The 16,579-nt window shown below is 40.9% G+C and overlaps 1 long non-coding RNA gene across 1 annotated transcript in view; it reads left to right on the top strand.

Moving 5' to 3' along the window:
- LOC147339903 (uncharacterized) overlaps positions 1 to 12,584 on the top strand; it is a 31,267-nt gene extending 18,683 nt beyond the window's left edge. The window contains exons 3-5 of the long non-coding RNA XR_015159724.1: positions 6,847 to 7,024; positions 10,005 to 10,061; positions 10,987 to 12,584. This is a non-coding gene — a long non-coding RNA (uncharacterized LOC147339903). The remainder of the gene's footprint in view (positions 1 to 6,846; positions 7,025 to 10,004; positions 10,062 to 10,986) is intronic.
- Positions 12,585 to 16,579: the final 3,995 nt, after the last annotated feature.

The raw sequence follows: 16,579 nt of genomic DNA, 5'->3' as shown, positions 1-16,579 counted from the left end.
TAGAAAGTGCTGAATATGAACATGAGAAGGGAAACTTGAGGAATATGATTTGAGGCCTTATGGTCATCTAGTTTTCTAGACGCCTTCTCATTTCCTGGTTTGGTTCCTCTGTTCAGGATCCCCCAATTCTAGCAGCGATTGCTATTATATGTGACTGAGGTTATGAGTCTACTTACCCAGATCTACTCATACCATCAGTTTTTCAGGGCAAGTCTGGGGTATAAAACTGTGTGCTCTGGTGGAGAAGGACACTGTGCATCTAAACCTTGATTTTCCTTATCTGTAAAATGGGAATAATGGGAATACCGATCTCCTGTAGTTGTTGTGAGGGCTTCTCTGGTAGCTCAGTGGTAAAGAATCTGCTTGCCAATGCAGGAGACAGAAGAGACATGGGTACGATCCCTGGGTCGGGAGGATCCCCTAGAGAAGGAAATGGCAACCCACTCCAGTATTCTTGCCTGGGAAATCCCATGGACAGAGGAGCCTGGCGGGCTACAGTCCATGGGGTCACAAAGAGTCGGATACGACTTAGCAACTAAACAGCAACAACATGGTTTTTGTGAGGATTAAATAAGATAATTGACCAATTAGTTCTCAATAAATAACACTATCCTTCCTGATATTCCCTCTTCATTCAACAAATATTTTTTATACATTTTCAACATGCTAGGCACTGAGATAAGTACTCAATACATGGTAGCTATCACTGCTGTTTTGTCATTTCATCAATCCATTTTATTATATAATTACAGGGTATCAGGCACTGTGCCAAATTTAGGAGCCAGGAAATAAGACTTAACCTTCAAGACTCTAGATAAGCTTTTCCGGTTCTACTAATGGGAATCCACTTCTCTTTTGTGAGTTCTTTGGAATTCTTCAATGATATCTTCTCTTCAGTGAAAGAGATCACTGTCAGATGCCTTCCTACAATGTGCCAGGTTCTGGCTCACTATAGGACAAAAGAGGGGTATGAAGGTTGTGCAAACTTTTGCCCCACATAGGCTCATGACAGGACTTTTGCTCCTCCTTTCCTTTCCTTTCCTTTTCATCTCCCTTTCCCTTTCCCAGAACCTAGTTTACTAGGGGAAATGTTCTGCTGAAGTACCAGGGGGAAAACACTACTGTAACAAGAGAAAAGAATATAGACATGAAGCAACCCAGACCCAATGTCCACTCCAGCCTTTCCACAAGAGAAGTAAACCCTTTGAGACTTTTGAGACCTAAACCCTTTGAGACTTTTTTTTTTGAGGCCAACAGCCTTGTAGGATTTTAGTTCCCCAACCAGGGACTGAATTGGGCCCTCTTCAATGAGAGCGAGGATCCTAATCATTGGACCACCAGGGAATTCCCCACTTAAAGACACTTTTAAATTAAAAATAACTTTTTTATTATTGCCATAAAGGACTGTTTTTTCCAGTTCTTTCTTTCTTTCCAGAAGAAAGTACTGGACTTGCCTTTTTTCCAGCCTGTGGGGAAAACCCAGCCCTTCATTCATCTTCCATTCCATAGCCTTCAGGAAGGTGTTGGTCATCTAGTTCCTGGATGAGACAGGCCAGGGGTCAGAAAAGGATTAAATTTCCTTGGGCTTGAATCCTACAAGTAGGTAGAAAAGGAAAGAAAAGAAAGAGTCCATAAACCATGGTTATGAAAAGTCAGACCTTTCCCACTGCCAACCTTCATGTCCTTTCAGGCATTGTAATGCTGCAAAGAGTTGCTGTCTCTTTCCCTACTAAATGCCTACTTCTGTTAATCAGGCTTTCATAGGTGGTGCCAGACCCTAGGAATAGGGCTGGGAGAGGGAGGAAAAAACAGTCCTTTATGGCAATAATAAAAAAGTTATTTTTAATTTAAAAGTGTCTTTAAGTGGGAAATTCCCTGGTGGTCCAATGATTAGGATCCTCGCTCTCATTGAAGAGGGCCCAATTCAGTCCCTGGTTGGGGAACTAAAATCCTACAAGGCTGTTGGCCTCAAAAAAAAAAGTCTCAAAGGGTTTAGGTTAATGCATGGATAATAAATTGCTTAAATTAAATTTAGGATGCTGGGGAGGCTAACTTTTGAGGTTAACATTTACATTGTTGGCTTCCCTGATAGCTCAGTTGGTAAAGAATCCACTTGCAATGCAGGAGACCCTGGTTCAATTCCTGGGTTGGGAAGATCATCTGGAGAAGGGATAGGCCACCCACTCCAGCATTCTTGGAGTTCCCTTGTGGCTCAGCTGGTAAAGAATACACCTGATGCGGGACACCTGGGTTTGATCCCTAGGTTGGGAAGATCCCCTGGAGAAGGAAAAGGCTATCCACTCCAGTATTCTGGCCTAGAGAATTCCATGGACTGTTTTAGTCCATGGGGTTGCAAAGAGTCGGATACGACTGAGTCACTTTCACTTTTACTTTCCCAGGTGGCCCTAGTGGGAAAGAACCCACCTGCCAGTACAGGAGACAGAAGAGACACAGGTTTGATCCCTGGGTTGGGAAGATCACCTAGAGTATAACATGGCAACCCATTCCAGTATCCTTGCCTGGAGAGTCCCATGTACAGAGGAGCCTGGTGGGCTACAGTCCATGGGGTCGCACAGAGTTGTACACGACTAAAGTGACTTAGCATGTGTGTGCATGGCTATAATAAATCATCTTTTTTCTACTGCAGTGGACCAAATCTTTAATTGGATAAACTGTGAATATGGTCTATAATGTGGACCCTTTCATTTTTATGTTATGCTCTTGTAGAAGGTTCTTTAAGCCCAGTGCAGCTGGTTTTTGAAGGCTGTATTAGGACCAAACCAGCCTTTAAAAGTCTAATACGACTGAGCAACTTCACTTTCACTTTTCACTTTCATGCATTGGAGAAGGAAATGGCAACCCACTCCAGTGCTCTTGCCTGGAGAATCCCAGGGACGGGGGAGCCTGGTGGGCTGCCGTCTATGGGGTTGCACAGAGTCAGACACGACTGAAGTGACTTAGCAGCAGGTTGAAAGAAAGTGAAAGTGAAGTCGCTGAGTCACTAACTGCAGCAGCTTAGCAGCCTTTAAAAGGGGGGAGCATTGCTTACCATTCCTCTCCTCCTATTACTGCTTGAGAGCTGGTTTCCATCATCCAATCAGTTAAATCTTGACTAGATGTTGAGAGTTAACTATGTGCCCAGGTTTGAAATATAAAAGATGACTCCTGCCTTCTAGATGCTTGCAGTATCATTGGAGTACCAGTATGGACACTTTACATAATTAAAGAAATAATACAGAGAAAAGTATAATAAGTTGCCAGATACAGACTTAGTGAAATAGAAATGTAGACAAAGGAAATGATTACAGAGTCAGGAAATCCTCTTAGAAGAAGTATAACTTCAGTTGGGCTCTGTGAATACAGGAAGGGAGTAAGGTACTCAGTAAAGGGAATACAGCATGAGCAGACCAGAGAAAGAAACCAGAAAGTTCAGTTTCAGTTTCCTCATCTGTGAGATGAATCAGAAGCCAGATATGAGCCCCTCTGCAGCACAGACTGTTGTCTTCAGTCTTGTGGCTCTATCATTAAGCAGGATTTCTCTTATAGAGTAGGCACTTGACTTGAGCAAGTATGCATCTTGACTTGAGCAAACATGACATGTGGAGGAGATGGCTTGGAGATTTGTCCACCCAGGGACAAAGTTTATGTTAGCAAGCCATGAATCTCCCTCAGCAGTTTATGTTAGCAAACCATGAATCTCCCTCAGCAGTTTATGTTAGCAAGCCATGAATCTCCCTCAGCAATCTGGGGCTCAGCTGAGAACTATCCTGACTGAGACAGGCACATTACTTCTCCCTGGGTATGGGACTAAGTCCTCTGAGAATGCAGCGAAACGGTTATCTTGCTTGTGCATGCAACTCACTTCTACTGAGGACACAGAGCCCTGGTTGCCTCCAACATAAGTTTCAACTGGGTCAGTTGTGATAGTGACACTACTAGGTCACTTAGGGAGCTTGCTTGTTGGGAAATGAGCAGCTGGGCTGTGGGTACATTGATAACATTGATACCTGGCCACCCTCCATGGGTACCTTCAATTAAAGTGACCTATTTTAATTAGCCAGGTATGTGCGATAATGTGAGACAGAAAAACAACAAACATTCCCATTTAACTCCTTGGAAAACATTCTTAACCTCTTTATAAAGTTTATTTATGAAACTGGACAATTCAATTTGGATAGTTTAGTCTCTTTTTGCCTAAGGGAAGAACTCTCAAATGTCACCTCTTCCTGTGATTCTACGGGCCACTAGCCTATGTCCTCACCAAGACTCCTCCAACTCTCCCTCCCAGCAGAATGGATTATTTATATTGCTTCCTCTGATCTTATGGCACAGTATTCATTGGAGCAGTTGTCACAGTGCATTTGATAATGTTTCTACTTTTTCTCTTTGGGTGATGGATTCCTGGAGGTCAGGAACTCTCTCTGTTTGATTGTTGTAGCCTCAGCACCCAGCAAAGCACCTGGCATATAGTAGGTGCTTAATAAATGGATTAAATTAATATATTGGCTCTATTGATTACTTTTAAGGAACTTAAGATAGAATTTGCTTCCTTGGTGGTTCAGCAGTAAAGAACCTACCGGCAATGCAGGAAATGCGGGTTCGATTCCTGGATCAGGAAGATCCCCTGGAGGAGGGCATGGAGACCCATTCTAGTATTCTTGCCTGGAGAATCCCATGGACGGAGGAGCCTGGTGGGCTACAGTCCATGGGGTTGCAAAGAGTTGGACATGACTGAAGTGACTTAGCAGCAGCAAGATAGAATTCATCAGAAAAATTCCTCCTGTTCATTGTCTTTATTTTCTCTGACTGAGACTTAAGAGCCTCTTGGCCAACTAAAAACCATCCACAGAATTGGATTGCAGGGGATTCTGAAATGAATTCTCTCCTAGAACCTCCAGGAAGGAAAACAACCCTGCCAAAACCTTGTCCACTGAGTCCTGTGTCAGACATCTGACATCCAGAACTGTAAGATAATCAATTTGTGTTATTTTAACTCACATAGTTTGCGGTAATTTGTTACAGCAGCAACAGGGAACAAATATAGTAGGTGAGGAAAATACTGTCTACATCACATTGCCCAGGAACAATTCACTCTTCCTGTACCAGGAGTATTTTGCATCTTGCTCCATTAGAGTTAGTCGTATTATATTGATTTGTTTCCTGTTCTCTCTCTTTTAGGCTGTTTGCATTTCCTTGTGCAGGACTGTGCTTTTTTCATCTCTGTATTCTTAGTCCCTCAAATGTCATTGACTCTGTATGTGTGTCTCTGGTGACGAAGGAGGAAGAGGGGAGGCACGTGGGAAGGAGACGTGATCATGGTGGCGTCAGCACGAGGGAGGGGAAGCTCAGGAACTGGTGAAGACTGGATCTGGCTGACGTTAGTTCTGTGTGGTGTGGGCTGGCAGTGCTGGAATGCAGAGCATCTGCAGGTTCACTGCAGGCAGGAGGAGGCAGCGCCAAAGCAGCTTGGTTTCTGTGGGTTTCTTGGTCCAGGAATGATTGATGAGCATGTCTCATCAACAGTGAACTCCTCTCTGATTCCCTGTCACCCACTCCCTTACTCAGAGTGTTTCTCAACCCTTGTAGTCCCAGACTGAAAGCCACAGACTTCAGTTAGAATTGGAGCAGCTCCAGTCACCGAAGTATTCAATTTGGGCTTCCAGTGAGTGACACTGTTTCTCTCGTTTCCCAGCAGTAGACTGCAGTACCTTCAGGGGCCCTGAATGTGCCCTTTATGAGCAAACCCATATTCTGGCAGACTTGCTCCAAGACATTTATTTCAGTCTATTAACGCAGATTGCTCTTAGTGTGTGTGTGTGTGTGTGTGTGTGTGTGCACGTGCATGTGGTTAAAATTATATACAAGATGGAGGCGGGATTTGAGAATTCCCCGAGCAGACAAAACCATTTAAGCCAGTAAGCTCAACTTAAATCTAGCTTATTTCATGAAAGTAAGTGAAACTTAACCTAGGTCATTTCTTGTAAATGCCTGTGACAATCATAAAAGAAACTTGAGTTATTGTCTTTAAAATGGTATGAGGTAATCACTTTTAACCAATCCCCTGCCACCTTGACCTCCCCCCCTTGTAATAACCAGTTATTGTAAGCATTAATAACTTTCTCATTTTCACTTCTATAAGCCCTGCGGTGATTTAATGCCCCCGAGCTTCGTATCCATCTTTGAATTTAGAAGCCCCCAGTCCCAAACTGTTTTTATTTTATTTAAAAAAATTATTTATTTTTGGCTGTGCTGGGTCTTTGTCGTTGTGCAGGCTTTTCTCTAGTTGCGGGAAGCGGGGGCTACTCTCTAGTGGTGCGTGGGCTTCTCATTCTCTATTGTTGCAGAGCACGGGCTCTAGGGCACACAAGCTTCAGTATTTGGAGCACCTGGGCTCTAGGGCACAGGCTCAATAGTTGTCGAGCATGGGCTTAGTTGCTCCACAGCATGTGGAATCTGTCTGGATCAGGGGTTGAACCTGTGTCCCCTGTATTGGCAGGTGGATTTTTTTTTTAAACTGAGCCACCAGGGAAGCCCCCAAACTGTTTTTATGTGCACAACAAACTCTTATTAAATACTATTTGTTGATTTGGTGATTTTAATTATGTTACGTGTATACATGTGTGCTCAGTCATGTCTGACTCTTTGTGACCCCATGGACTGTAGCCCTTCAGGCTCCTCTGTCCATAGAATTTTCCAGGCAAGAATACTGGAGTGGGTAGCCATTTTCTCCTCCAGGGGATCTTCCTGACCCAGGGATCAAACCCACATCTCCTGCATTGGCAGGTGGATTCTTTACCACTGAGCCACCAGGGAATCTTAATTGTGTTATTTCTGGATTTTTGACAGTTCTATGGCGTCAGAAGTGGGATCCAAATAAGACCTTCAACAACTCTGAAGCCAGCGAGCAACTACGTGCTGGTACCCACAGGACCCAAGGAGCTCAGTGCTTTCTCATCGACCTTGCAGTCAGCCTGAGTGCTGCTCTCTTTACATGTTGAACTCTCCAACTTTATCATGCATACCGGTATTCTGTTTGTTCTAGCTTCTTGGCAAGTCACCCTTCTGTCTTTAAGGGGAGAAAACCTGTGATTCCCTGGAATTTAGGCAGCAGTAGGATTACTGAGCTCCTCATGGATTGTTTCAGGGAATCTAAAGGCAGAGATAGATTCCACCTCGTCTAAATCTCATTCTCCTCCCTGCTTAAAGACTCCTGCTTCTTGTATATATAACCACTATGGGCCAGAATCTTGTGCGTTTCTGGCAAAACGAGTGAACTTTACAAAGAATAATTTGGAATTATCATGGCCACTTTGGGGAAACTCTAACTTAGATAACATAGTCTACTTTAAGAGGTGCCCTTGAAAAGAGGATTATAAACTTCTCAGAGATAATGGAAAATACTCTTTGATCAGTATGCAGAAGTTTCTAAGAGACCAACTGACTCCAAAAATAGCTTTTCTTAAAGAATTTTTATAATGCACACACACGCACACACACACACACTCTATAGTTAAAAAAAAAACTTTGGCTGTCTGAAAAGGTAACCTTAACTTAGTCTGTTGGCCAGAAACACAATTTGGATTCAGATTCTTTTGCATTTCATATTATTATACTTGAGACAGAGCTAAAATTTAAAAATGAAAAATATAATATCTCTGTATCTGCCTACTTGTTTAGGTATATCCATATATGTACGTGTATTATGTATTTATGATTTTTTTTGGCTGTACCATGTGACTAATGGGATCTTAGTTCCCTGACCAAGAATTGAACCTGGGCCCTCAGCAGTGAAAGTGCCAAGTTCTAATCACTGAACCACCAGGGAATTCCCATGTATATATGATATTTTTAAAAGAATTCTATTTAGTTGGCTTAAAGAGAAATAAGTGCTTATATAAATTAAGTATTCCTAAAACTTTTCAGAAATAGAAACTCTAACCCAATTGTTTTCAAGTCCACAAGATCAGAAAAATCTTTGATGAAAAAAAGCTAGTTTAAGTTTGTAGCATATAACTTTTTCTACCTTTACTTGTCAAATAAGCTCATGCTATCTTTATGTTACAAAATAACTTAAGATGATGGCTAGCTGTTTGATGTCTAAGCATAATTGTTAAAAACAAATATTTTAAATAAATGTAAATAAGATAAAAGTTTATACTAAGTTAAACTAAATAATTAATATTTATATCTAGTTCATTTCCAAATAAGATAGTATACTGAGACATTGATCACTGAACATAAATTTAAATTTATTTACTTTTCTTAATTTTTACAGAGACAAAGGATATTGGAGTCTATTAATAAATATGTCTTTTGTCACATTAAAACCACATTAAAATTGTACTATGAAAAGCATATTTCTAAAAATACAAATTTATATAATTATGTTTTTATAAATTTTCTATTTTACTATAAGATGCTAAATATGTGATTAATAGCTCACTACTGCCTACTTCCTAATTTTCCCTGGGAAGTTAAAGATTCAGTTCAGTTCAGTCACTCAGTTGTGTCCGATTCTTTGCGACCCCATGAATTGCAGCACTCCAGGCCTTCCTGTCCATCACCAGCTCCCGGAGTTCACCCAAACTCATGTCCATCGAGTCGGTGATGCCATCCAGCCATCTCATCCTCTGTCGTCCCCTTCTCCTCCTGCCCCCAATCCCTCCCAGCATCAGAGTCTTTTCCAATGAGTCAACTCTTCGCATGAGGTGGCCAAAGTACTGGAGTTTCAGCTTTAGCATCATTCCTTCCAAAGAAATCCCAGGGCTGATCTCCTTCAGAATGGACTGGTTGGATCTCCTTGCAGTCCAAGGGACTCTCAAGAGTCTTCTCCAACACCACAGTTCAAAAGCATCAATTCTTCGGTGCTCAGCTTTCTTCACAGTCCAATTCTCACATCCATACATGACCACTGGAAAAACTATAACCTTGACTAGATGGACCTTTGTTGGCAAAGTAATGTCTCTGCTTTTGAATATGCTATCTAGGTTGTTCATAACTTTCCTTCCAAGGAATAAGCATCTTTTAATTTCATGGCTGCAATCACCATCTACAGTGATTTTAGTTAAAGATTACTCATAGTTAAAATTTATGAACAATGTGTAAAATTAGAGCTACTACAAATAATGAAGAATGAAGGAAAACAACTTTGTATACAAAGTAAGGAAAGAAAATCAGATTTAAAAAATCAGTACAGGTTTATTCCATTTGCTCATAAAAAACAACTCCATAAAATATTTAAATTAAAAAAAAGAGCAAATAGTTTTCAGTAAGTGTTTGCATATTTTTCTACATACTTTTCTTTCTACAAAGTAGAATTGAGATATTCTTAATTTTGTCACAGTCACATAGCCTTTAATTCTGTCAACACAGTTTCTATCCATTGTCCATAAGGCCCCTGAATATCTGGCATAAGGAAATTAAACTCATTGTCTAAACTCGAGCATATAAATCCCTTCCAAGTGCCAAATTGCTCATTCATTATGAGACTGGCTCTTCCATTTTCTTGCTAAGGGTGTAGAGGTGTGTTCTACATCCTGAAAATAATAGACTACGTTTGCATGGCATGGATACAAGCAATAGTTACTGCACAAGTGAATAGGACACAAAACTACCTGAGCTGGTGGATTAGTGTGTTGCAGGGAAGAGGAGCTGGTGGCTGGTTTTATCTTTCCCTCTAACTCTTTGACACTCAACAGCACAGGATTTGTTAAACTATTCTGCCTGTGCATTTTTTCACTTTGATTCAAAGAAAGGAAAACTGACATTGCTGTCTCTCACATTGATTGGAAGAAATCAATGATAGTGAAGATTTTGTTGATTCTAGGAGTATGAAACATCAAAGTAATCTTTATTATGAGGCCTGAACTTGGAATTTTTAAAAACTGAAGTATAGTTGATCTACAGTGGGATGTATTTTTATTTGAGGAGTATGTGAGGAATATAGGATGTAGTTTTGTTAAGGAGAAAGAGTAATGTCTAAAATAAACGTTTTTTTTTTTCAGAATAAAAAAGGAAAAAGAAGAAGACAAAACCTAAATGGATATAGAAAGATGCAAAAGGTTTGTGGAAAAGAAATTTTATGTTGTGAGGTTACAGCCGGCTAAATTGAATAGATTTATACAAGGATTTTTAAAATAAAAAACTAGAGTTTAATTTTCTCTCTGTTAAAATCACAAAATTTCTTAGATTATTGGTCTGTTTTTAATAAAATATTATAAAAGGTTTTTCTTTACCTTTAATGTAACCTGCCTAGGAAACAGGGATTCTCTGTCATGGGAAATATTTCCCTTATTCCAAATTGTCTTTGTCAGATCTTTGATTAATTAGGAAAACAGAGTCTTTTCAGTTTTAAAAGCTAAGGTTTTTTGTTTGTTTGTTTGTTTATTTTGTTTTTGTTTTTTATAGCTACTTAACTTTGTATATTTGCCTTTGAAATCTTTTAGTTGTCACTTTGGTGAATGGATAACTAAGTATTATTTCATAGTGACTTATGCTCCTATTTGATGAGCTATTTCTAATCTTTTGACATTTTTAACAAACTTCCCCAAATCAAATTCTGAACGAAGTCTTTTTGACTGCAAACTAACTTTGGGATTTTCTGGAGGGCCCTTGAAGATCACAAAAGATTTGCTCTTTCTCCTTATGAAAGAGAAATCTCAGTTTATTTAGGCTTACTTGATATTAACTTCTATAGGAAACATTGTCAAATAAAAAGTAATGTTCTTCTTAGATTATATTTACATAGTATATATTATTAATATGTGTTCTAGAAATTATATAAAATTCCAAAAAATCTGATATGTCTTGGTATAATGTGATCAGTCAAAATTCTAGTCATTATTTTATAATGTATGCATAAAATAATAGTTTGCTTCTCAATTGCATCACTTTTTGGTGGCCTCTCACCAGATTGTTAACCATGCTGGTTTTTAAGTCTTCTGTCACTCATAGCTATTGTTTTTCCTCTTGATTTCTCTCTGAAAGCATTTATAATCAGCTACCAGCAACCCCACTTCCAAGGAGCGGTGGCTGCGCGGGTGCCGGAGGGCTACTCCACGTTCAAGGTCAGGAGGGGCAGCCCTGAGGAGATACCCCTCGTCCAAGGTAAGGAGCATTGGCTGTGCTTTGCTGGAGCAGCCATGAAGAGATACCCCACGACCAAGGTAAGAGAAACCCAAGTAAGATGGTAGGTGTTGCGAGAGGGCATCAGAGGGCAGACACACTGAAACCATACTCACAGAAAACTAGCCAATCTAATTACAGGGACCACAGCCTTGTCTAACTCAATGAAACTAAGCCATGCCATGTGGGGCCACCCAAGATGGACGGGTCATGGTGGAGAGGTCTGACGGAATGTGGTCCACTGGAGAAGGGAATGGCAAACCACTTCAGTATTCTTGCCTTGAGAACCCCATGAACAGTATGAACAGGATACTGAAAGAGGAACTCCCCAGGTTGGTAGGTGCCCAATATGCTACTTGAGATAGTGGAGAAATAACCGCAGAAAGAATGAAGAGATGGGGCCAAAGCAAAAACAATACCCAGTTGTGGATGTGACTGGTGATAGAAGCAAGGTCCGATGCTATAAAGAGAAATATTGCATAGGAACCTGGAATGTTAGGTCCATGAATCAAGGCAAATTGGAAGTGGTCAAACAGGACATGGCAAGAGTGAACGTCGACATTCTAGGAATCAGCGAACTAAAATGGACTGGAAGGGGTGAATTTAACTCAGATTACCATTATATCTACTACTGTGGGCAGGAATCCCTTAGAAGAAATGGAGTAGCCATCATGGTCAACAAAAGAGTCCGAAATGCAGTACTTGGATGCAATCTCGAAAACGACAGAATGATCTCTGTTCATTTCCAAGGCAAACCATTCAATATCATGGTGATCCAAGCCTATGCCCCAACCAGTAATGCTGAAGAAGCTGAAGTTGAACAGTTCTATGAAGACCTACAAGACCTTTTAAAACACTCAAAAAAGATGTCCTTTTCATTATAGGGGACTGGAATGCAAAAGTAGGAAGTCAAGAAACACCTGGAGTAACAGGCAAATTTGGCCTTGGAATACGGAATGAAGCAGGGCAAAGGCTAATAGAGTTTTGCCAAGAGAATGCACTGGTCATAGCAAACGCCCTCTTCCAACAACACAAGAGAATACTCTACATATGGACATCACCAGATGGTCAACACCGAAATCAGATTGATTATATTCTTTGCAGCCAAAGATGGAGAAGCTCTATACAGTCAGCAAAAACAAGACCAGGAGCTGACTGTGGCTCAGATCATGAACTCCTTATTGCCAAATTCAGACTTAAATTGAAGAAACTAGGGAAAACCACTAGACCATTCAGGTATGACCTAAATCAAATCCCTTATGATTATACAGTGGAAGTGAGAAATAGATTTAAAGGACTAGATCTGATAGACATAGTGCCTGATGAACTATGGAGGGAGGTTCGTGACATTGTACAGGAGACAGGGATCAAGACCATCCCCATGGAAAAGAAATGCAAAAAAGCAAAATGGCTGTCTGAGGAAGCCTTACAAATAGCTGTGAAATGAAGAGAAGTGAAAAGCAAAGGAGAAAAGGAAAGATATAAGCATCTAAATGCAGAGTTCCAAAGAATAGCAAGGAGAGATAAGAAAGCCTTCCTCAGCGATCAATGCAAAAAAATAGAGGAAAACAACAGAATGGGAAAGACTAGAGATCTCTTCAAGAAAATCAGAGATACCAAAGGAACATTTCATGTGAAGATGGGCTCAATAAAGGACAGAAATGGTATAGACCTAACAGAAGCAGATAATATATCCCCTGGTGGCTCAGAGGGTAAAGCGTCTGCCTGCAATGCGGGAGACCCGGGTTCAATCCCTCAGTCAGGAAGATTCCCTGGAGAAGGAAATGGCAACCCACTCCAGTATTGTTTCCTGCAGAATCCCATGGATGGAGGAGCCTGGTAGGCTACAGTCCACGGGGTCGCAAAGAGTTGGACACAACTGAGCGACTTCACTTTCTAACAGAAGCAGAAGATATTAAGAAAAGGTGGCAAGAATACACAGAAGAACTGTACCAAAAAGATCTTCATGACCCAGATAATCATGATGGTGTGATCACTCACCTAGAGCCAGATATCCTGGAATGTGAAGTCAAGTGTTCTTGGAAAGCATCACTATGAACAAAGCTAGTGGAGGTGATGAAATTCCAGTTGAACTATTTCAAATCCTAAAAGATGATGCTGTGAAAGTGCTGCACTCAATATGCCAGCAAATTTGGAAAACTCAGCAGTGGCCACAGGACTGGAAAAGGTCAGTTTTCATTCCAATCCCAAAGAAACGCAATGCCAAAGAATGCTCAAACTACTGCACAATTGCACTCATCTCACACACTAGTAAAGTAATGCTCAAAATTCTCCAATCCAGGCTTCAGCAATATGTGAACTGTGAACTTCCTGATGTTCAAGCTTGTTTTAGAAAAGGCAGAGGAACCAGAGATCAAATTGCCAACATCCGCTGGATCATGGAAAAAGCAAGAGAGTTCCAGAAAAACATCTATTTCTGCTTTATTGACTATGCCAAAGCCTTTGACTGTGTGGATCACCAGAAACTGTGGGAAATTCTGAAAGAGATGGGAATACCAGAACACCTGACCTGCCTCTTGAGAAATGTGTATGTAGGTCAGGAAGCAACAGTTAGAACTGGACATGGAACAACAGGCTGGTTCCAAATAGGAAAAGGAGTATGTCAAGGCTGTATATTGTCACCCTGCTTATTTAACTTATATGCAGAGTACATCATGAGAAATGCTGGGCTGGAAGAAGCATAAGCTGGAATTAAGATTGCTGGGAGAAATATCAATAACCTCAGATATGCAGATGACACCACCCTTATGGCAGAAAGTGAAGAGGAACTAAAGAGCCTCTTGATGAAAGTGAAAGAGGAGAGTGAAAAAATTGGCTTAAAGCTCCACATTCAGAAAACGAAGATCATGGCATCCAGTCTCATCACTTCATGGGAAATAGATGGGGAAACATTGGAAACAGTGTCAGGCTTTATGTTTTTGGGCTGCAAAATCACTGAAGATGGTGACTGCAGCCATGAAATTAAAAGATGCTTATTCCTTGGAAGGAAAGTTATGAACAACCTAGATAGCATATTCAAAAGCAGAGACATTACTTTGCCAACAAAGGTCCGCCTAGTCAAGGCTATGGTTTTTCCTGTGGTCATGTATGGATGTGAGAGTTGGACTGTGAAGAAGGCTGAGCACTGAAGAATTGATGCTTTTGACCTGTGGTGTTGGAGAAGAATGTTGAGAGTCCCTTGGACTGCAAGGAGATCCAACCAGTCTATTCTAAAGGAGATCAGCCCTGGGTGTTCTTTGGAAGGAATGATGCTAAAGCTGAAACTCCAGTACTTTGGCCACCTCATGCGAAGAGTTGACTCATTGGAAAAGATTCTGATGCTGGGAGGTATTGGGGGCAGGAGGAGAAGGGGACGACAGAGGATGAGATGGCTGGATGGCATCACCGACTCGATGGATGTGGGTTTGAGTGAACTCGGAGTTGGTGATTGACAGGGAGGCCTGGTGTGCTGAGATTCATGGAGTTGCAAAGAGTCAGACATGACTGAGCAACTGAACTGAACTGAACTGAACTGTACCTACAGCACCACCTCCTGAGCTAAAATACAAAATACCCTTATGTTCACCCTGTCTTAAGTAATAATGAGGATATATGATTGCTAATACATCATGTTGTGTCTATGTAAAAAAATTTTAGATAGATTGTCTCAGAAAGCTAAAGGTTGAAGTTGGTTAAAATCCATTTGAATTTAGTTGGTTAAATCTTAGCTCTTCGGAATCTCTGCCCTGGAGAGTTTGAAAAATTCTTGGCTGTTATGGGTTTTAAATGCCTTTAGCAGCCTCTCATATACCAAATGATATCCATCAGGATTAGACAACTTGAAGAACTCCGTGATATGACTTCCCTGGTCTGTGATGATGCAGCTGTTGGTAACAGCAGCTACGTGACTCTCTGTCCTGATGACTCAACTATTGCAGACAATGAATGTGTGATGCTTCAGCCTGGCTGCATCAACAGTGGTCACTAGGAACAGTGCTAAACTAGTTGGTCACACTCTGTACTTGCTGAGATAAGGACCAAAAAGGGGGGAGCTGCTAAACGTAAGTACAGAATGGAGACTAGACTTGTGGACTCCCCGAGCTGACAAAACCACAGAAGCCATGGAAGCCAAACTGAGTCTAGCTTTTTTCATGAACATAAGCACAACTCAACTTAGGTTATTTCTTATAAATGCTTCTTACCATTGTAACAAAACTAGTCATCTCCCTAAAAGTGGTATGAAATAAAAACTTCTAAGCAGTCACTACCATCTTTAACCCCAGTGTAATAACCAGTGACTGTAAATGTTAATACCCTTCTCTTTTTCACTTTCCCATGAGCTTCATATCAGTCTTTGAATTTGGAAGCTCCCAGTTTGACAACTGTTTTTATATACACAGCAAAGTCTTACTAAATACTGTTTTATCGATTTGGTGGTTTTAGTTATGCTGTTTTTTTTTAACATTTATTTATTTGGCTACACCAGGTCTTAGTTGCAGCATTCAGGATCTTCAGTCTTCCTTGTGGCATGTGAACTCTTAATTGCGGCTTGCAGGATCTAGTTCCCTGACTGGGGTTGGAACCTGGTCCCCCTGCATTGCCAGCATGGAGTCTTAGCAACAGGACCACTAGGGAAGTCCGTACATGTGCTGTATTTGACAGTATCTGTATCTATGTCTTGATCTATACCTATACCTCCTCAGAAATACATATGTATCTCCTTAGGGAATTTTTAAGGGAACTGCTAGGGACAGGGTGAGGGAGATGGAGGAGCCTGAACAATACACAAGGAGTGAGTAATTGTGGGTTATGGTAGGAACTGGAGTCAAGGAAGAAATGGCCCCATTGAAGAGCCTTTTTAGGAGTAAAATAGGGATCTTTCCTCTCTCCAGGCATGGTTTTTGCATCTCCACAGATGAGGCCAAATGCAAAGCCATATGTGGTGACCTGTGCAGTGTGCTAATGAGTTACTTATTTAAACATACCAAAGCAAGCTAACAATCCCATAAAGATCACACATAAAGATAAACTGCTAGAATACCGTCACTGTTTCTGAAGATAAAGTCAGCTAATACTAATGGCACCATCCTGTGTTTGTGTGGCCCCATCTCCAAATAGCACAAGATACACATTTATACTGGAAAAAATGTTGTGTAAATTCAAACAGCATGATTTTTAGTATCTCTAAAATATACAAATCCTCATTGTAAAGGCAGTTTTGAAAGCTTGCCGGCGCTCTGAAGCATGAACTTTTGCAGTGATAGTGCAGTATGTTTACAGCTTTGTTCCCTCTATGTCATGCATCTGGTGCAGCTGTAATTGTATTGGAAGTACTTGTTGATTTTCCTTGGGCTGAGGAATGGCAGGGTTGGTGCCTCCACTGGCCCAGTTGAATGGACTGCTTTGGGGTCTGAAGGGAGGCTCTATTTCCCAGCTGGAATGGTAGCAGTTGAGG

The sequence above is a fragment of the Bos grunniens genome, chromosome X (genome assembly GCF_055505025.1).
Source record: "Bos grunniens cultivar Pamir isolate PY7600 chromosome X, Bosgru_T2T1.0, whole genome shotgun sequence".
Taxonomy (NCBI): Eukaryota; Metazoa; Chordata; class Mammalia; order Artiodactyla; family Bovidae; genus Bos; species Bos grunniens.
The sequence above is the reverse complement of the archived record's forward strand: the minus strand, read 5'-3'. Positions and strand labels throughout refer to the sequence as shown.